This window comes from Alexandromys fortis, unplaced genomic scaffold (assembly GCF_014885135.2).
Source record: "Alexandromys fortis isolate MF-2015 unplaced genomic scaffold, M_Fortis_MF-2015_v1.1 scaffold_133, whole genome shotgun sequence".
NCBI classification, from domain to species: domain Eukaryota; kingdom Metazoa; phylum Chordata; class Mammalia; order Rodentia; family Cricetidae; genus Alexandromys; species Alexandromys fortis.
The window spans coordinates 1,179,120-1,202,722 of NW_026068030.1; the positions used below are offsets into that span (position 1 = coordinate 1,179,120).

The 23,603-nt window shown below is 36.7% G+C and overlaps 1 protein-coding gene and 1 non-coding gene across 6 annotated transcripts in view; one reads left to right on the forward strand and one right to left on the reverse strand.

The window, feature by feature from the left end:
* Positions 1 to 23,603, reverse strand: part of Tpk1 (thiamin pyrophosphokinase 1) — a 337,026-nt gene that overhangs the window by 248,341 nt on the left and 65,082 nt on the right. The window lies entirely within an intron of this gene.
* LOC126515120 (U6 spliceosomal RNA) lies at positions 6,769 to 6,870 on the forward strand. The gene has a single exon (XR_007595757.1). It is a non-coding gene; the product is annotated as a U6 spliceosomal RNA (small nuclear RNA).

A 23,603-nucleotide genomic window follows, 5' to 3' on the forward strand; every position in this document is an offset into this window, starting at 1 on the left:
TTTTGATCCTACTTCATGTTCTGGCTTTGTGGGAGCCTAGCCAGTTTGGATGTTCACCTTCCTAGACCAGGATGGATGGGGGAGGACTTTGGACTTTCCACAGGGCAGGGAACCCTGACTGCTCTTCAGACTGGAGAGGGAGAGGGAGAGGAGTGGGGGGAGGGGGAGAAGAGTGGGAGGAGGGGGAGGGAAAAGGGAGAGGGGGAGGCAAATGGGAGGCGGGGAGAAGGCGGAATTTTTTTTTTTCAATAAAAAATATATTACAAAAATAAAACGAATGAATAGGGCACGGTTATAAATTAGATCCTAATTACTATGGAATATGCCCCTCAGTGTAATAGGACATGTGAATGGGTTGACAGTCAAATGCTCTGCATTAAAGTCTTGGATGGTAAGTGAACCTTGGATAGAGATTGGCACCCTCTCAATTTCCTTCATTCGAAGTCCCCAACAATAATCCTTTGGCAAATTATTTCTTCAAAGCCTGTGACTTACTCAGTGTCTTGACTTGATGGAAATGTGCAGAATATTCTGGCCTAAGGGTCCTGTTGGTAGCTAATGAATCTCAGTTCTCTTTACAAAAGGCATTAATATCATTCATGACTTGCATCAAGCATCTTAATAACTCTCCTTGTATACTATATGAATTTATTCATTCATACATTCATTGGTACACATTGAAAGTCAATTAAACACGGCAAAGAGTTAAGTACCACAAAACCCAAGCACAGGTCCAACATTCAGGAGTATACAGTCTCCAACTAAGCTGTATAACACAAAGGATGCTAGTCAAGTGTTATGCTGATTATCTGAGACGCAGCTGTGTCATCTTCAAGTGTCAAGTGCACACTAGATTAGTAGAAAATAAAAAGTACACTAAACTAGACCACTAGCAAATTTTTACATTGGTTATATTTTGAAATGACTATATTCTGATGCTTATTCAAGGAGATATAAATTATTTTTTCCTGTTTCCTTTTTCTACTAAGGCCACACGTTTTAAACTTACAAATGTGGCTCACTTTATTTTAAGCAAGTATACCCAATGAGAAGAGAGGCAAGCATAACTAAGCAAGATGATTCCCAAGATGGGTAGATACAAAACTGTACAGAAACAAGTCAGCATCAGGAGGAGACACAGCAAACTTGCAGGTTACTTGAGCATCATGCAAAGTTGGGAGCTCTTACTCACCCTTACCACACACGTACAAAAACAGTTAACTATGGATGATGATTATGCCAGCTTGGTTCAATATAGCATATTCATACTATCTAATCACATCCCATAACAGCAGGTTGAATGTCTTGAATATACAGAATAAAACACATGCAATACAAATGAATAAATCAAAGTAATTAAGTTGAATGTGTTCATCTCAGCAGAAACCATTGCAACAGTAGTTTACCTTACATGTATGAGTTAGCTAGGTGAGAGAGGGCAGGGAATGAAACAATACCAAGCACAACCAAGGAGTCAGAGACAGCAAACATGAACAAAAGTAGGAAGAACTGCTCACAGCAACCCTGGTAATCCTAGGCTCATGACAATATGTACATTTCTTTACTTTAGATATTAAAATAATGTACAGAATTTACAGGAAATAATATTTTATCCATTATTTTGCTTTATATAATCATCAAAACTACTATCAGAATTGCCAAAACTAAGTGATAAGCATCTTACAAACACTCACTAGAGACATAAGTCACCATAATCCCAAGAGGTCAAACAGATATTTTAGTATCTGAGCTTCTTGATTCAATCCTGTACAGAATAGGTACCTTTTATTTCAGTAACCTTTAAAAAGGTATATAGGCAATATAGCTATAGTTTCTCTGATTTAGACCCAGGAGCTCTTATATTGCTTACACAATGTTTCTTTGTGTAATCAAGGATGGCCTGGAACTATGTAGGCCAGGTTTACCTTAAATCCATAGTGATTTCCCTGCTTCGGTTTCCTGAGTGCTCGGTATGAAGTTGTGAGCAACAATGACTGGCTCCTCTTTTGAGGTTTTGCTTCATACTTTTTCAGTTGTGTCATTAAATGGATACAAGATTAAAAGTTCAATCAAGAGCTGGCAAATGATCCTTTAAATGATGCATATACAAGAATGCCTTTGAGTTCTCATTCTACTCCTGTCTCAAGCACCAAGCATCTCTGAAAGCTACTTTTCATGAATATACATAAAATTAAGAAAAAACAGTCAATGGAATAGTAAAAAGAGCAAGAGGATTTGCTGTGGATGAAAGATTTTAATAAGACTTAAAAAGCAGAATTAACTTCAGCAGCTGGAAGTTATATTAAGCTCACACCAAAGGAACATTGCTGCTGCTGTTTGCAAACGTGATGGATGAGAGCAGCTTGCAATAGTGATGGATACAAATAAATATTTCATCACAAAAATGTGTTCTATTGTTGTATTTGTAAATTTCAAACAATTATAAGGGATGCACAGCAGCGCAGGCTGTTAATCATTTTCATCCGCATGTAGTCATTTTGTTCTCCTTTTCTCCTGTGAAACTACTCCATTCACTGGGCTACAGGGAATTGAAAACTGCTTTTCTGATGATAAAATAAAAACAACCACCTTCTTTCCAACTAACAGAATTATGTACATCTTTTTAATTGCATTTGATCCTTAGAACTTGAAACATTACAATAATCTGCTAACACTGAGTGATTCAATAATAAAATCCAGAAGAAAGAGCAGAGAGGGAAATACACCTTTTTAAAGATGCATTCCAGCTTGTTTCAATAATTCATAAAATATATGACCTTATAAATGCACAAAGAAGTACAATATAGCCCAAAGAAATGAACAGAGATGGAAATATTGATACTATAATATTTTTTAATAAACACACTAGTAAGGTGTGCCCTTCAAACAAACAAAACTCCTCATAGTACAGCAGTGTCCTATGTTTTTATCATCAACCCATCAGGAATTAGAGTCTAGACTGTGAGGTTCAATTCTCAGTAAAACCACAGCAGGAAGAATAATCAACAGTCAGTTAAAGAAAAGGATGGAGAGAGCGGAGAAGTCAGAATCTAAGTCTACTCAGCAGGAATCTTCTGATATCTGGGCACATAGACCGAAAGATATGAAAAGAGCAAAATCTTCTGTGAAGACACAAAAAGATGTCTCTTGTCTTTTTCCTATCCCAAACAAACGAATGGAAAATAAAAACAAACAAACAAAATAAACCCCCCAAAACTACAAAAACAAAAACAAGAAATAGAAGTTTGACCTCAGATAAAACCTGGACAAAATTTCTTGGCAGTCACATTATGATGTAGGATTTCCCTCTGTATGCTTGAATACAAATGGTTAATTAATAAAGAAACTGTTTTGGCCTATAACAGAGCTATAGGGGAACAGGGCTAGGTGGGGAAAACTAAGCTGGGGAAAAAGGAGGCAGAGTCAGAGAGAAGCCATGGAGCCGTGGAGACAGACACTGGGAACTTTACCCGGTAAGCCACAGCCACATGGCAATATACAGATTAATAGAAATGGGTTAAATTAATATAAGAGTTAGCCAATAAGAAGCTAGAGCTAATGGGCCAAGCAGTGATTTAATTAATGCAGCTTTTGTGTAAGTGCTGCCATTTCTATTACCCTAGCCCAGCTGCCCAGGGACATGAACTCATTGAGAACATAGAGGTCAATGGAAAAATGAATACAAGGACCTAGAGGAGAGAGAGAGAGAGAGAGAGAGAGAGAGAGAGAGAGAGAGAGAGAGAGAGAGAGAGAGAGAGAGAGAAACGAAGGAAGGAAAGCATGCGGGATGGGGTGGGGTGCGTGACAGTAAAAAAAAGCTTAAAAAGGGGAGAAGAAACAAGAAAAATACTGCCTCCAAGTCAATGACATTCATGACTGGAAATGTCACTAAAACCCACAGGACTTCAAGAAAACCTAAAACCATTCACATACAAGACCTCTTGAAAGAAATGTGGAAAGCTTAGGAAAATGAGTCACAAGGTTAAAGTGTGAAAAATTAGATCAAAACAAGAAATTACTTTATCACTAAAGATTCACTAAAGGGCAAGAAAGATAAAAATGAAGAGAACAAAAGCAAATGAAAACTAAGAACTAATTAAAAACGATTAAAAACATGAAGCAAAATTGCTGTGCTGCTGGGGATAAATCCAGAGCCTCATTTGCAGTGCTCAAGCACGATGACACAACCTAGGTGCCTAAAAGTTTAATTACACTTGTACACCCTCTCTGCAAGAGGACTACAGAGCTAATGAAAAGCAAGCTTTCCCGCACAAGCAGAAGCGTTAAACATGCAGACATCAGTGCACACTGGAACACACTGCTCAAGAGTGGAAAGACCCTGAGAAAGAAGCATTCTAAAGCATTCCTCTGGTGGAAAAAATATCACACTGTCCTTAGCATTCTATAGCGAAACATTATACTTGAACGAAGATGAAACTTAAGGCTACTATGATCAATGTAGTAAACTAGATGCAGAAACTAAATGATTGAACCAGTGAAAAGAATATCCCAGGCTACTAGAAATAGGAATGGTGGAAAAGGGGATAAGGCAGAAATTGAGTACCAAAACAAAGAGACAAGAAATTAGTTTGAGTTTCCTATAGTCTAGGGAGGGCAACTTTTGGCACAACAAGTGAAATATAATACAAAACAACAGAACAAGCTTTAATATCCAAAGACATAAAAATAGTCTAAAATATGGAAGATCATATTGCCTTGAGTTGATCAATACACACTGAAAACATGTCCTGAAGTATCATATACCTAATACAGATATATAGATATTGCTACCTCCTTATAAACAAACTACACAATAAATATTTAAGCATCCCTTAGTAGGTGGCTGGAGATAGCTCAGAGGTTAAGATTATTTGCTGCTTTTGCAGAGAATTTAATTTCTAAAACTCACACCACAATGACCTATAGCTTCTTATTTCCAAGGTCTCCTTCCCTCTCTCCCTCCTCCCCTCCCTCCCTCCCTCCTTCACTCCCTCTTTCCTTCTTTCTCTCTCTCATGCATGCACACATGCATGCACACACACACACACACTCACAGATATACACACACAGACCCACATAGATGATAGACAGAGGAATGGATGGACGGATAGATAGATAGATAGATAGATAGATAGATAGATGATAGATAGATAGATAGATAGATAGATAGATAGATAGATAGATAAAAGAAAAGAAAAAAAGGACTTTTGGGAAGCTAGGAACATAGCTTAGTGACAGAATGCCTATTTAGTATGCATGAGGCTTCAAGTTTTGGCCCAATGCATAGTCACAGACACAAAATTCTCTTAAGATCTTAGGAAACAAAAATGTAACCAAACTGATCTTCAGCTGAAAAGAAAAAGTATATTAAAGCTCATAAAATTTCATTCCCATAGTTTCTTAAAAACACTACCAGAAAACAAAAACAAATCTCCATAGAAAAAAATGATATATGTCTCATTCTTCACCTTTTAGTCTACAGACTTTCTCCTCCCCCCTCATGCCATTAGCCACAGCACTCTGTAGTCCACACACTCATTTCTCCAAAGGCTCTCCGCACTCACTCAGCACCACCCTCCTGTTGTCCCTGCCTCCATACCCCAGCCCTTCACCAAAACTCTGCTCAAGCAGTGTCCCTGAGCTTCCCTTCTGTCCCTCTTCTGGATTTGGCTTCTTTTCTCTAAGTATTACATGTAATACATGTATGTAAACCTAGCAATTTCAACAGGTTGAAAATGGGCAAAAACATAGGCTGTAACTGTAGAAAAAGAAAAAGAGGCGTTGCATTAATAAGGAAAGGATCATTTCCCATTTCTTTAATCCAACAACATGATACAGAAATTAAAAAAAAGAATGAGCTAGGATTAAATAAAGTAGAGCAAATACGTTAATCTGGAAACAGTGGTTCTATATGTACATCAAAACTGTAAAAACCAAGCATGTATGTAAACTACAAAGAAACATCATGAAAACCAGATATGATACACAAGCCAGATATTAATTCATAATAAAGCAAAAAAACATGAATTGATGCTAAAATAAAAATACTGAAAACCCCTGAGTGTTGGATTTTATTTTTCTTACAACAGGAAAGAAACATAGATGGGAGAGATTTTACTTGACTGAACTAATTATTTGGAAGAAAAATGTAAATTCTTTTCAGAGTCATGGGGATACAAAAACAAGTCATTTAAAAGATACAATCCCAAAAAACAACAAAAAAAATGGAACACCTGAATTATAAAAATTGTCACCATAGTGACCCCAATTCATCATCCAGGTCTAACAAGGGCATCCAAGTAGGTGCTCAAAATGATTTCACCATGTAACACATACACATAACAAGAGAACTAAGAGAACTAGAGAAACAGTAGGGTGTATGGGTACCAGAGCCTCCTATATTCATGGCCCACCAAAATACAGAAATCAGAGAAAACCCTGAAAAGCTTGTTGGATACAAAGATTTACTAAGAACATAGGTACAGGTTCTAGAACATGAATCATAAAGCAAATAATCTTGGGTGAAAGACATATGACTTTAACACGTGAATAGGACACTATGAACATGTAACAGTCAAGCAGCAGCATCAACCATCACTGGACAAGGTATGTAAGTGGAGAAAGCAATAACACTCAACTTTACCCACACACAGGAACTGATTCGGGGTTATCAAAATATAAATAAGAAAATTAAATGCAACATTCTAAAACAAGGCTTGGAAGAAATTCTTTCTAATTGATAAAAATATTTTAAGAAATTTCAATTTTGTGCTCTCTTCAGCAGCACAAATACTAAAATTGAAACAATAGAGATTAGTATTGCCCCTGCTCAAAGATGACACACAAATTCGTGAAGCATTCCATATTTTTATAGGTGAAAAAGCCTTTGACAAAATACAACATTCCTTCATGATAAAGGGTCTTAGATAGAGCAGGGATGCAAGGAACATACCTAAAAATAACAAAGACAATATATAACAAGCTAACAGCAAACATTAATCTAAATGGAAAGAAACTCTAAACAATCCTACTGAAATCAGGAACAAGAAAAGTTATCTACTCTCTCCATATCTATTCAATATAGTAATTGAGGTTCTAGTTGGAGCAATAAGAAAACAGGACATCAAGAGGATACATGTCAGAAAAGAAGAAGTCAAACTTTCACTATTTACTGATGACATGGTAGTTTACATAAGTGACCCCAAAAATTCTATCAAGGAACCTCTAGGACTCATAAACACCTTCAGGAATGCAGCATATTTTAATACAATATTAACTCAAAAAATCAGTAGCCTTCCTTTATACAAATAATAAATGATGGGCTAAGAAAGAAAACAGAGAATCATCACCCTTCACAATAGCCACAAATAACATAAAATATCTTTAAACAAACAAGTGGAAGACCTGAATGACAAGGACTTTTAAGTCCTTGAAGAAAAACAAATGAAGACGACACCAGAAATTGGAAATGTCTCCTATGCCCTTGGGTAGGAAGAATTAACATAGTAAAAATGGCAATCTTAACCAAAATCAATCTACAGATTCAATGCAATGCCCAGCAAAATTCTTCACAGAACTTGAAGGAACAATACTCAACTTCATACAGAAAAGCAAAAAACAGAGGATATCAAAAACAATCCTATACAATAAAAGAATTTCTGTAGACATCATAATCCCCGACTTCAAACTCTACTACAGAGCTACTGCACTGAAAACAGCCTGGTATTGGCATAAAGACAGGAGAACCAATAGAAACAAATCAAAGACTCAGATATCAATCCACACACCTACAAACACCTAATTTTTGATAAAGAAGCAAAAAATATAAAATGGAAAAAAGAAAGCATATTCAACAAATGGTGCTGGAATAACTGAATATCAGCATGTAGAAGAATGAAAATAGGCCCAAATCTATCACCATGCACAAAACCCAAGTCCAAATGGATCAAAGTTCTCAACATAAAGCCAACTGCACTGAATTTCATAGAAGAGAAAGTGGGAAGTACATTTTACTTGAATGCATTGGCACAGAAGATCACTTCCTAAATAAAAACCCAGTAGCAACAACACTGAGAGCAACAATTAATAAATGGGACCTCCTGAAACTGAGAAGCTTCTGTAAAGCAAAGGACACGGTTAACAAAACAAAACGACAGCCTACAGAATAGAAAAAGATCTTCACCAACCCCACATCAGACAGAGTACTTATCTCCAAAATATACAAAGAATTCAAGAAATTGGTCACCAAAGAACAAATAATCCAATAAAAAAAAATGGGGTATAGACCTACACAAAGAACTCTCAACAGACAAATCTGAAATGGCTGAAAGACACTTAGGAAATGCTGAACATCCTTAGTCATCAGATAAATGCAAATCAAAACAACTCAGAGATTCCACCTGTAAGAATGGCTAAGATCAAAATCACTGATGACAGCTCATGCTGGAGAGGATTGGGGTAAAGGAAACACTCCTGCATTACTGGTCATAGTGCAAGCTGGTACAGCCGCTTTGGAAATCAGGGTGGTGATTTCTCAGAAAATTAGGAAACAACCAACCTAAAGACTTAGCAATACCACTTTTGGCTATATATCCAAAGGATGCTCATTCATACCAAAAGGACATGTGTTCAACTATGTTCATAGCAACATCATTATTTGTCATAGCCAGAACCTGGAAACAGTTTAAATGCCCCTCAGCCAAAGAATGAATAAAGAGCATGTGGTACATTTGCACAATGGAGTACTACACAGAAGAAAAAAAATAATGACATCTTGAAATTTGCAGGCAAATGAATGGATCTAGAAAACATCATATTCAGTGGTGTAAACCAAACCCAGATAGACAAATAAAATATGTACTTCATAGGAAGCTTCTAGACATAAAGCAAAGAAAAACCAGCCTACAAATCACAACCCCAGAGAACCTAGACAACAAAGAGAACCCTAAGAGAGACATACATGGATCTAATAATCTATGTGGGAAGTACGAAAAGACAAGATCTCCTGAGTAAATTGGGATCATTGGGATCATGGGAGAGGGTAGAACATAATGGGTGAGGGAGCTAGGAGAGCAGAGAAAAATATATAGCTCAATAAAAAAAAAGAAACAAAAAAGTGGAAGAAAAAATTATATTTTAAAAAAAGAAGCAATGCTGCTTATGTACTAAGCGAGAAAACTTGGCCTTGCCTTCCCCAGCATTTTTATTTATTTGTTTGTTTGTTTGTTTGATTGATATTTATTTATTTATTATGTATACAATATTCTGTCTGTGTGTATTCCCGCAGGTCAGAAGAGGGCACCAGACCTCATTACAGATGGTTGTGAACCACCATGTGGTTGCTGGGAATTGAACTCTGGAACTTTGGAAGAGCAGGCCATGCTCTTACCCTCTGAGCCATCTCTCCAGCCCCCAGCATTTTAAATGACAAAGGTTCTAATGGTATTACTGGGCTATGGTTAGCAAATAAAAGCTGTACATATTTAAGACCGGCAGCATAATATTTTATATGCATATATATTGTGAAACTTCCTATAATGAACTGAATTACCATATTCATCACTTCACATAAGTAACTGATGTAGGTGGGTCTTCTTTCTATGTGTTGCTTTCATTGGTTAATTAATAAAGAACCTGCTTGGCCTGATAGGTCAGAACATAAGTGAGTGGAGTAGACAGAACAGAATGCTGGGAGAAAGAAAGCAGAGTCAGGCAGAAGCCATAATTCTACAACCCAAGACAGACGCAGGCTAGGATCTTTCCCACAGATTACTAAATATGGGTTAAAGCAAGATGTGAGAATTAGCCAATAAGAGGCTGAAACTAATGGGCCAGACAGTGTTTAAATGAATACAGTTTCAGTGTAATTATTTTCGGTAAAGCTAGCCGGCAGCTGGGAGCTGGGCGGTGGAAAGTGGCCCACAGCTCCTTCTACAAGTAACTACTATTTCCAATAAAAATTATTCAAAATTCTCATCGAACATATGTAACATAAGGAGCCAGAAGCACGAGGAGCCTCTGCACATGAACAGTTCCTATACACATGATTCAAGAAGGAATGATCCACCCTATGGAGATGGAGCCACAGAGTGGAATGCCACTGGGAAAAAACTGGGTGATGGCCATACCCACCTCTTAAATGGAGTGACTGCTGATGTACTTATACAATTTATAAACACTTATCAATTAGCATACTTAACTGCATCAACTCACCATAAACAAATATTACCTCAAACTTTAAAAACAAAATAAAGCACATACAAATCCCATAGTCCCTATGAATGTGGTTTGGACCTTTTTAGCCCACAAACTCTATCAGGTGAGAATAAAGACTATTTATAGTTAAAGATAACTAAATTGGGCTAGCTATCATAATTAAAGTCTAAAATCAAAGATTTAAAAACACAAGTATGCTGGTTTAACTTATTTGTAAACCTGGGACCCATTCCCATCATTACAAGCCACAGTCAGTGTGTTTTGTTCCCTAATTAAACTGTCTGAACTCAAATACAGATTGACTACACCTAATACACTAACACAAAAGGACTTATTAAATAGTAACACTGAAAAGGATGTTTAAAAAAAACTATCAATTTAACACTGATACTATGTATTTTATCCTCTAGAAAACTAGAAGTCTGCAACCAACATGTTCAAACACTGTCTGAAGAAAATTTACTCCAATTTATATGAAAACATATTTATGGAGTATAGCATGAAAAATATTCCAACAGATGTTTCATATTTATCATCAGAACAGTTGAGGGAATTAAAAGATGAACATACTTGTACAGTGTGTACAGACAGAGAAATTCCTATTGTATTAATTCTTTGTGGTCATCAAGTAATGCATCCCTTTCCCTAGAAAGTATCCCTCTGTAAAAGGTACAATCAAGGGGACTGTTAGTGCATTTTTTGTGGCAAATGAAAAACAGTCTTTAAAGTGTTGTTGAGTACCAAGAGTAAGCAGAGTGAATTCTGGATTCAACTGCTATATTCATATTCTATTCTGCTTCAGAACAAATAATCCTGCTTCATGGAAGGTACCATTACATATTTAGTCTTAACTTGTGTAGTTGCAAGATAAAGTTTATATCTACAGAATAATATAGTGTAGGGGGAAGAGAAATGACAGGAAGCGAAGCCATGCTCACTGTATGTCATTTGAGGAGTAACGCGGTTTCACGTTTCTGAAAGTTTGGATTTCGGGTTCTGTGTAGCTTAGAAGACCTGAAAACCAGAGACCCTTGGAATCAGCTAGAGAGCCCCATGCTTTCTGAAACATTTGACCCATAAAATAAGGAATCTTTTGTTACTGGTATATAAGATTTCTCCTATTTGTGAGATAAATACTAAAAAAGTGATTTTAAGAACAAAAAAAAATGGAAAGAAAAGAAAACTAGAAGTCTTTTACATACTCAACTACATTAATTAAAAAGAAAACAAACAGAACAAAATTTTGCAAAACAATAAACAAAGTCATGGGACTGGAGGCATTCATTCTTAAGAATAAATATTTGATTCACAAATAATTTAGACAATATCCAAGTGACCATCCAACTGCAGTTCTGTGAGAATACTCAATTGAGACTCTTTTTTCAAGATCCTACAGCGTGATCATGCATTCTCTCTCTCTCTCTCTCTCTCTCTCTCTCTCTCTCTCTCTCTCTCTCTCACACACACACACACACACACACACACAGGCACACACACAGTGTTCTGTGGCTTTAGAAAAACATTTGTGATTTGATAATGTCTAGTAATGGGCAGATGTAAAAACCCTGTTGCATTATTAAGTGCATAATATTTTTAACCATCCAATTTTGGAACAATGTCATCAGTATTCAGGCTACCAAGAAAAATGTAAACATTCTTCCGGCAGATAAATAGTGAGCTCTGTTGAAGTGAAGCACGTTTAATGTCTGTCTGGAGATGATGCAGGATTTTGAATAAGAATCTTGGCTCCTCAGGCCATGAAAAATTTCCTCATTGGGCAAGGGGAACACTGTACAAATACATGTAAAAACATCTCAGAATATGTAATTATAGAATACATTTCACTACCTATGAAGATTATACAAAGACTTTATAGATCTTTGTATTTCGTATGCCAGAAATTCTGTTCAAAGGAGGCCTGGGGATACACATGCATATTCAGAGTGTGTTGTCAAACTCTTAGAAATTTAAGAATGTGGTCCAAAAAAAGTCAATAACAATATCCTAACAATTATTGAAACAGGAAAAAGGAATTATTTCACACATTTTGCCAATGAATTTACTGCAACCAGGACACATTTCTTCACAAACAGCTCTGACTTTCACGGTTGCAAAAAGTTGCAAACTTAAAATACCCTGATTTTATTTTATTCACAAAAGCAATTTTCCCTACTTAATATTATATATAGAGCCTAAACTTTGTTCATCTGATAAATTTTATATTGCAGATTTGATCAACATTTTGTGAAGCTGAAAATATTCAATAGCTTATACTCTCCAAAGAGTGTCCATCAACGATGCCACTAAGTACCAACAAGATAATTAGGAGGGATGGAAACTGAATCTCAAGATTTACATGGCCACAGTTGGCTGATTGCTACCATTGTACAAACAGCACAATATCAGGAAAGTTATGGGTGCAAGCTGAAAAGCTTTATCATTGCTCATCTTTCTGGAACTCACCTGTGATCCCACTGACTGGATCCTAACTATGACCCACCAGCAATGTGAAACAAACCAACAAATCACCAAGAGAAGCACAGGAATATCAATCACAAAGTCTTTAAAACACACACACACACACACACACACACACACGCACACGCACACGCACACACACACAGAATCGAACCTGCCTAAACTGTAGATGGAGCAGCAGTCCCTTTGGCCATTGTTCACGCTCATTCTTTGGGAATGCTGCACTTTACTCTGCAATAAACCGTACCTATATTTACATTATAGTCTCTGAGTCTTGTCTGAATTCTTTCAGTAGAGATCACAAAAACAGAGGGATTAAGGTGAGGCTAGAGCAAGATCTCTGTCAATTACTGCCACTTCAGAAAATACTGAAAAGGGGAGAGATGACTGTTGGCCTAGAGTCATCCAGAAGAACTTATGAAAATAAGCTGGGCTCTGTTGGGAAAAGAGTCAGCCCATTAAAGCAAGATAATAGATTTGCAAACTGAATAAAGTATGTAAGGGAAAGCAGAGATAATGGCCGGAGTGTAGTGGGTAGTGCACTTGTGAAGGAGTATCCAAGAGAGCAGCGAAAACACATAAGGGACAGAAAACAGAGGGGGTGGCAGTCAGCTTGGGTGAGAAACTTGGCATCAGGGAAATGAATTTAAATATGATGAAAGTAATACAATAGATCCTGCAAAAGATGTCAAATGCTACAAGCAGTGTATTAGAGTTAGCTTTCTGTTGGTGTGATAAAGACCATGAGAAAAAGCAACACAGGGATGAGAGGAGGGTTTAATTGATTACAGGTTTCAACCTCCCATCAAAGGAAGCCAAGACGGGAATCTGGAGTTGGTAACTGAAGCAGAAACCACCTAGGAGCACTTGCTCAACTAGCTCACATTCAGCTACCTGACCACACTGGGTTGGGCCTTCCAACTTTAGTTAGCAATGAAGTTAAAATACCCTACAGTCATGCCCTCAGGCCAGTCCAATGGAGGAAATTCCTCAGTTGAGAGTCCTTCTTCCCAGGTGTGTCTAGGTTGGTGTGAAGCTGATCAGAACTATTATATAACAGATGACATGCAGCATGGGAGAGAGCAGGTGAGGAGACTGACAGCAGTGAAGTGAGGAAGCAATGATGACACAGTAGGGGACCAAGGGCATCCAAAGAATGAAAAGTAAACAGTTAGTTTGAAGGCATATCAAGAAAGAGGCAAAGGGAAAGAGAAAGCCTCAAAGAGAGGCAGTTTCTAGCAATAAAGGTAGAATGAAAGACGGGTGGCATATTTGATCACAATATCTAAAACATAAAATCCCATCTGTTAACACATCTTTGCTGGACATCTGGCTTAATCCATGCATGTCAGATGAGGCCCTTCAGCATCTTTCAAGGGAAGATGCTGAGGTATACCTTACTAATAAAAAGCATAACTACACAAGGCCTAGAAATATATTTTTTTTAAAAAATGTCTCTTTTATGGTAAACACTGTAGGGTATTTTGTATTTGCCTACAAACAATCCAGTGGGAAAGAGTATATGTGAGGTAATAATAACTCCAGTTAGCAGCTAAAGATGGATGGAGCACAGGAACAAGCGAGAATGAAAACTCCCTCAGCACATTTGTCCATTTAAAGGAACCTAATGACTTACCCAGATATACTGTTTAAAGAATCATGCTGTAAAATATGAGAAAAACATATTAAGTCATTTTTAATAAAAAGGAAAATTTTAACTGCCATTTTTACATATAAATACACAAAAACGTATAAAAACAAACTGATAAAATCCTGCTTTGTTCAACATTGCCTTTCCATAATGCTGTAAACTTTAGCTGATGTCAAGAAGAAATAATAAATGGGCAACACTTACTCACATGCTAAGATTTTTAAGTTAAGACTAGTATCAGTAAGATACATGGACAGTATGCTGTGTGTTACACCCAACCAAACGCTATACATCTTATATATGTTAATACTGCAGGAAAAACTGACAGTATCAGCAGCTACTAATACATCTCTAGATATTAGTTAAAACATTTTATCTTTCATAACTGCGCCCTAATTAAAAATGTTACATACAACTGTGTTCATGAGAGTCTGACATTCACCTTAAAGTGTGGATTCGGGACTCTTTTTTTATGTTATGATTAACTGAGATACCAAGGTAATCTGAAGGATTTGCTTTGTATAACTGTCTTTTAGGTGCACATTTTAATGCTAAACACCCTGGATCCCAAGCACTGCAATTTTAAACATGACTGAATGCAACACCTGACAGTATTTCACCTCTTGAGAAAGAACAGTGAATCATACAAGTTGACAGACGGTTTGACAGTTACACCTTTTGCCTACGCAGATTTGGTCAGTGCCTAAAAACAGTGAAAGAGGACTACATCACTAGAATCCCTTATTTACTATAATTACTAACTTTTCAAATAACGATATATCGTATACATACATGGGATCTTCAAAGAATAAAATATAAAAAGATCTGCTTCTACTAAAATGGAACTAAAAAGACTCATTCAGTCTTGTATTGGCATCCTAAAATCATTTCAGCTGGCTTCCTATTTCGTCGTGAAATACTGGGAGCTTGCCTGCGCAGCCTAGATGAGTACTGGGATACGGCGCAGCTATAACTCCTTAGATGCTACAATTTACAACTCTTTTTGCACATCTGTAAATCACTGCAAGCACCATGTATATTTTCCAATAGAACATATAAGGATGGCCTTGAAGCTGTTTTTCATGTAAAACTCTGGCATATTTATAATAAATATTTATTTAATTAGTTAAAAAAATCTAGAGGAAATTATTTACTAAAAGCCTAACAGTTTTATTTGGAGAAGATTCTTATAAATTAGGGCTGAATCTCATATCTGCCATGCATCCTCGGTGTTGCTGTGTGACATGGAGCCAGTCATTTAACTTCTCTTAACCTCAATTTCCTCATCTGTCACATGAGACTCTTGAGATCACGTACTCCTCAGTCTAAGACTTAAATGAGCCAGTCTACAGAATGATTTCAGAGCCAAATGGCACATGGAAGACATTATAAATTGTTTGCCATCTGTGACATTGTACCATCACAGCCATGGCGTTCATTGAATACAAGATGCTAAGATTGCTGCTTCTACAAAAATGTGGATGTATGAATTTCTTAAGGCTTTCCTTAGTAAATAATAGTAGATCTGCAATTTTGGACACACAATCTCTCAGAGTCTTTATCAATGAGAACAGTAACACTGAAGTGAACTCTGAGAATTACAGCGGCTCGACCTTGGGATTTAACTGAGAATGTGAGGAACAGTGTGCACAAGTAATGACTTTAAGCAATTTCAGAAACACTACATATGACTTGTGGTAAATACATGCAAAGAGGCTTTCTTTCTATGACTTGACCAAGAAACACATATTTGCATTATTCACTGTTGTCTTAGTTACTGTTCTATTGATGTGAAGAGACTCCATGAGCAAGGCAGTTCTTATAAAGAAAACATTTAAGTGGGGGCTTGCTCACAGTTTTAGACTAGGGTTAGTGCATCATGGTCATCGTGGAGAGCATGGCAACAGGCATGGTGCTGGAGAAATACCTGAGAGTTTTAACTTCTGTGTAACAACAGGCAGAGAACATAGGCATTTGAAACCTCAAAGCCCACCCCAGGCACACACCTCCTCCAACAAGACCACACCTCTTAATCCTGCAAATAGTTCATCAAACTGAGGACTCAGCATGCAAATATATAAGCCTGTGGGAGTACTCTCATCGAACCACTCAAACTCTGTTGCCTCTTGCTTCTCAGATACACCAAACATTGCTGCCTTTTCCAGACCTTTGTTCCCATGAATTCATGGCAAGGATTATGAGAGGTAAGGGGCGGAGGGGGGGGTCTTGCTTTTCAGATTTGTCTGGCTAGATTCCTCCACTGTGAAGACTAACTTAAATGTGATCTTTGCAGAAAGCATCCCCTGATCACCTTTGTATTTTACCTAACTTACTTACTCTGCATATGCTCCTATGGCTTTTTTGTCTTTGTTTATCTTTTATTTATTTATTTTCCAAAATAGTTTCTTATTGTATCCCTGGCTGTCCTGGAACTTGCTCTGTAAACCAGACCAGATTTGAACTCACAAGGATCCATTTGCCTCTGTCTCCCAAGTACAGGGATTAAAGGTGTGCACTACGATGACTAGGCTTCTATAACTCTTTTTAATGATCTTCATCTTCTTCATTTCCCATAAATAAACAAGAGGTTCTATGAGAATATCTCAGCTATTAGTGTATAGCTAAAACTAGCTATATCTACTCAGATTAATGCAGTGAAGGCTAAATATTCTTTACTAGTCTTAAACAATAATAAGACTCTCTAAACTTAGAACAAAATCTTTACTCAAATAATTTTTTTATCAAGAATACACAACATTAACACACTTCAACAATGCTCTGAGTGGCTCCTGGGGGGAAATGGACTGACAAAGAGTCAGTCGTGTGGCTGTCCAAGCTATGGAAACAGCAAGGCTCACCAGCCACATGAGCATGCTTAACACCTCAATTCTAGCCGCCAAGGGGCAAGTGATCATTTGCTATTGTATTTATCTAAAATCAGTTCAAATCTCTAAGCAGTGACTACAAGTTTATACCTTTCCCTATCGAAAAGGGAAATATTTTTATTTTTGCTTAACTTTAACTATTCCTATTATATCTTGGATAAAAGTTATCAGCAGAATCGTACATGAATCACTATCAATACGTTTACCAGTCCATGCTGAGCATCCATTTTTTTTTTCTTTTTTACCCTAGCTGCACATGTAACACAAGGAAACTTGTTAACATACACCCAAACCGCAAGTATAACAGAGTTCTGTGGACTTTCTTGGGACTGATTTCATTTTCAGTAGATAAAGTGAAGCTTCACTTCCTTAAAAACAATCTCTAAACACTCATTTGCCCACAGTATTATCACCTCATGAATTAGCCAAAATGAGGCAGTTACAGATTTATTACATTTAAAGGTGTTAGAAGACATCACTGAAACAGTCTATAGCCAAACGTCAATGTTGATTGGCTTTCCACGTACAAAAGAAACAACCTGAGGAGCAGTAGGGGAATGATCCAGGAGGGATGCTATGAAATAACCTGAGGAGCAGTAGGGGAATGAGCCAGGAGGGATGCTATGCATGCACACAAGACAAGTAAGGGGGTGGGGGGTGGGGAAGCTCCTGAGCAGAGAGAAGGCCTGGCAGCCACAGCGACACAGCTCATCTTATCTGAAAGGGCACAACTTTCTACTGTTGCTGCTCAAAGGATTCTGAGATTTCCCACATTTGTTGAGTCTTGAAAGATGAGGATTTTCCAAGTAAAACAAAATTAAAGTAATATTTTTTAATAAAGAGGCACTTTTAATAAAAAGAGATACTAAATAAAATATATACTTTATATAATCCTAACTGTTTGCATTTCTCATCCTCAACACATGCATGCAAAATGAAACTGGACAGAGATTCAATAAACATACTGCAAGAAACAAACATCACCTGCCAGGGCCTGAATTAGACAGGAGATGCTTGTGACTTTCCTCTATCCCTACACTGAAAACATCAAACACAGCCTCTGCACGGCATCAGTCAGTGTCTCTCACCCTTGTCAAACTGTTAATAGCTTGGAAGGATTAAATAAAAAACTCTCCCATGCCCAATCTTCAATGATAAAACATCATTATTGAATCATCATTATTATCTATCAAATGTGCTGTAACCACAAAATACAACACGGCAGAAGCAAAACTGCACAGATTTTCCTCTAAACTTGTTAAGGATGACCATTAAATTCCACTTTCCTCTGACAGCAGTAATTTAGTTGATAGCTAAAAATGAATGAAAATAAACCATGTGCTCTATCTTCTTTCTTCTGTGCACCCTTATTTATGATGCCATAACTCTGCGACCCGTGAGCGGTGATCGTGAATATTGTGGATAGCAACAAAGTCAACACTGGCCAACCAATGTGGGTCTTATCAGAGAATAACAAAGTTACTAGTCAGCCTTAGGGTCTAGGAAAAAAAAACACATATAAATCTACTGGAGGACATCAGATAGGAATCTGTGTGTCTTTATTTACCTTGGCTAATATATACATATGTTAAACAGATAACTGAATAAGTCAGTATGTATAATTCATTCTAATGCCATTAACTAGATGTTCAAATTATTATGATGAATGTCTTCTAAGAAGTAGAGCCCTTGAATAATATTTGAGACAAAAACAGATCAAGAGGACTTTTTGAAGTCAAGTGAAAAAAAATCCAAAAATATTTAATCTAAATAAGTAGTATAGAAGAAATCAACTTAAATTATTTGTCCTGCCTATATTATAACACATGCTCACACACACACACACACACACACATATAATTATGTATGCTGAATCAACTCATTTCCTTAAAAAACCATTTTCTGAAGACTAGTATAATTTTGCAAAAAATTTTCCAAAACAAAATTATACTTTAAATGGTTTGTACGTGTTTGAACACTATATAAAATCTTTAAAGAGCTGTAAGAGGATTAAAGATTTTTCCTAAGTAAGAACTCTTGTATGGTTTATTTATTCAGTATGGAATAAGAGTCGCTTTTGAAATCAGGCTTTCTTCACCTACATAAAACAATTAATCACAATTCTACATTTTAGAAACGAATACATGAAAAACAATATCTAAAACACAGCATCATTTAAACTTATTCCAAATGAAACAAAGTACAGAGACAAAACCTTAAAAATAAATGTATAATATCAAAATGCTCAAAAAAATCGAAGCAAGTAAAATAAAAGGTACCATTTCAGTAATGTATAGTTATTGAAGTTTTGGTAAACTGCAAATACATATTACCAATGAAATTTACATCTACATTGACTCTCAGGAGGTAAACTGTATGAACTCCTAAGAGGTTCCAAAGTCTTACACATTTTCCTGGAGACTAATTTCAAATTCCTAACAATTTTACAATGATGGCGATCTTTAGAAGCTTTATATCAAAACTCAGTTTCCAAGAGATTCTTTCTTTCCATAATTAAAAGCAAAATGTTCTTGGAACGCACAGAGAAAAGAATCTTCACTTAAAATGAAAAAATGAATGTAAGAAATGGATCCATGGGAGGCCTGCCTTTTTCTGGAGAGAAATGGAGGAGGAGAGGATTGTGGGGGAGGGAACCATAGTGGAGGAGTGAGGGACTAAAAGGGGAGGAAGAAGGGAGATTGCAGCAAAAATGCAAAAAATATAGTAAAAGAAAATTTAAAAAGACAAACCAAAAAAGGTAGAGGAAGATGCCCAGGGTGTGCCTCTTCCTGCTCCACCCCCTTTCCTACTTACAAGCAGTGAGTGCCAATCATCTGCACAGCAATTTACCAGCACTGTGACATTCATCTCTGAATACTGGCATATTGTCCATGTTTCCTTCTAAATGCTTAGGTTTCAAGCTAGTAGTCCTTAGGCCTATGTTCTGTTCTCTAGCTAGAGCAGTTTCCGCTCAGGTCTGTCCCGATGAGCTCCTTTTTACACTGTATTCTTCTGTAAAGCTTCCTCATGCTCAGCCCCCACTGTTCAGTCATCAACTCTTGCATATGTTACCTGTTTTTTATAATTAGGAAATATTTTTTTCATAAAAATAGAAAGAAATGGGGTTGGTTACAAATAAAGCCATAAAACAGAAGTCCTATCAGTTTTCATGGTTGATGTGATTTCTGTGTAAAGATTTCACCCTCAAGACAGTATACCAAGAGACTGAAATTATATTTTAAATTTTAATAGGCTAGAAAAGAGTCTTAACTCAAAATACCTTAGGCAAAGTAGGCAGATTTATTTACAAATTCCCTTTAAAAGTTTCACAGCTTTCTGCTGCAGCCTCTGGCCCTCAGTAAGCATAAACAACAGTTGTAAGGAAGAAGACTCAGTCAGTTTTCAAATATAAAGATAATGGTAGAAAGAAGTTGGCGTGAATGCCTTCCATTTAAAAATGCAATCCAAGGAGTACCAACTGAGCAAGCTTGCCTAGTAATCCCAAGAAGGAGGATTGCTTCAAGTTCAAAGCTGGTCTGAACTACATAGTGACTTTCAGGCCACTCAGAAAATCTGATAGATAAATAGATGATGGATGGATGGATGGATGGATGGATGGATGGATGGATGGGGAGAGAGAGAGAAAGAGAAAGAGAAAGAGAGAGAGAGAGAGAGAGAGAGAGAGAGAGAGAGAGAGAGAGAGAGAGAGAGAAAGAAAGAAAAAAAATAGTCCAGATCATGTGCCCATCCTGGAGTCAATCATAGTAGCCAGGGGATAATATCCAGGTATACCTTAAAGAATTTACCTCAATAGCCAGAACGAAATTACAATGATTGGTATTTTCTATGACAGGTAAAGGGATAAAGAAAAAATAAATAAGAGGGCTAAAGAACAAGTTCTTCCTCACAAAGCAAGAAACTGTAACCAAAGGAAGAGAATGCTGTGTCAGCAAGAATAATATTGTTACACCACAGGGTAACAAGAAGAATATTTGGGCCATTAGGTATTCTGACTTTAGAATATCCTAAATATTCTAAATATTCTAGAATATCCTAAATATCCTAAACATGTGGATCAGGACAGTTGTTTACCATTTCAATCTATAATCATTTTGAGAACTGAGGGAGGAAAGCAAATCTTGGCCTTTACTGAAAGCCTGCCATCGGCACATAAGAAGAAGACAAAGAAAACACTGGCACCAGCTCACAGTTTGTGATGACAGCAGCGTGGAGATCTAGGAATCACTATACTACTCTTATAGAAGTTCTTCAGTAGCAATGGTACCAATAGAGCAGAAAACAATGATGCATAGAACATGAAAATCACAACTCATTTGTAAGGTTATTCAGAAGACACTGGGTGTTAAATTCTATTATATAACCTTAACCATTTTTACTCACATTTTCCAGGTTGAATTTGCAGCCTGCAAATTTCCTTGATGTCTACTTCTGTAGTTTCAAAAGACAGAGGCTGACTTCCCTCTCTTTAAAGGTGGACTCCACTTAGAGACTCACTCCTAACAAATATTATAATGCATGTAGCTTCTGAAACTGGGCATGAAGGACGTTTCTCCAAAGTCTCTTGCATCACTAACTCTAGGGAAAGGCAATCAAAGTTTTGGGAAGACATGTGAGCACCTCTACAGGATAAAGAGATGCTCACAACTAAGCCCTGAGTAAACCCTTACTGATCAAGGCAGAAGCCAATATATTGAGTGCATGTCATTTAAAGGCCACCAGACACAACCACCTGTGGTGAAATGAGAGTAGTCAAAAATAATCTACTGGATTACTGGAATTTCTTTTGCTACTGAGGTGTGTGGATTGATATCCAAGTCTTCGATACAGTTCCATTGGTCTTCCTGCTTGTTTTTATTCTCTTGTGGTCAGATTAAGATACATATATTTATTTAAAATTTCCTAAATTTGTTGACAGTTGCTTTATGTCCCTACATGTAACATATTTAGAAAAATTTCCATGGGCTGCTGAGGAGAATGTATATTCTGCCTTGCCTCAGTGAAATATTCTATAGCTAGCATTATGTGCATTTTGGTCTATGATGCAATTTAACACTACTGGTTTTCTTTCTGTTTACTTTTGTCTACATCACCTGATCGTGATGAATGTGGGGTGCTGAACTCACATACTATTACTGTATTGGATTTTCCATGGCTTAATGCCTAGTAGTGTTTGCTTTATGAAACTGAGTGCACATGAGTTTTGCATATATGCTTAGAATTTCAATAATGTCTTCCTGGTGGATGTGTCATTGATCAGAATGAACTGACTTACATCTCTTATGATTAACTGAGCTAAAATTCATTTTTGTGAGATATAGACTAGCAATATCTGCTTGTTCCCATTAGTTTACGTAAATGTCGCAAAACATTACAAATCTGTTCACATTGTAAATACTTTTAAATATGCTATAGTTCACTCTTTTTTGCTTGTTCTCTCTCCTTTCTATGCTCACAAACAGTTCATTTTCCCCATTCAACCTTTTCCAAGAAAATACTGCGATGTAAGCTGCCCCTTGTTGCATACAGACATAAATTTTCACATGCACATAACACTAACACATTCATAGAAATGTAGCCTTCAGTGCCTTTGTTTTAAAAAAGGTGAAAAAGCTAAAGGGAATGTTTTTGTATCTTGCTTATTTTTCCATAAACAATATCTCACTGATAACCCTGTATAGAGGGTATATTTTTAATTTTTTTCAAAATGTCATGACATTCTATAACATAGTTTTTACTATATTGTGATACTATTCAATAACACATAGGCATTTCTTTGTTTTCCAATATTCCTCTTCTATTAAAAAGCTACAGTGAATATCCTTTTATGTACAAATGTGTCTATACACACATGCAAAAATACATGAATATGTTTTTTCCATGTACTGACTCATATTTCAATTAAGCCAGAGAATTATAGCAGCTGAGATTATAAAATGAAAGACTGGTTTTCATGTTGAAAGAAGTCCAAGAATAAAAAGAACAATTATTTTCACCTGCCAGTACCCAGGAGATGAGCCTGTCTCCTATGCTCCAGCAGTATTCACTTTGTTCTCCCATGTCTGTCAGTGTAATCACACGAAAATAACACCTCATGTAGCATTAACTTGCAATTGCACAATTAAGGTAAATTTATCATCCTTTCTTATGTTGAAATTCATTTGAATTACTTTTATTCTCTAAAATGCCTATTTCTATCGTGTGTGTGTGTGAGAGAGACAGAGAGATAGAGAGATAGAGAGAGAGAGAGAGAGAGAGAGAGAGAGAGAGAGAGAGAGCGCTTGCATAAATACAGGCACAGGTATATGCACATGAGATGTGTACATGCATTCCTATGGGTATATAAATATGTACAA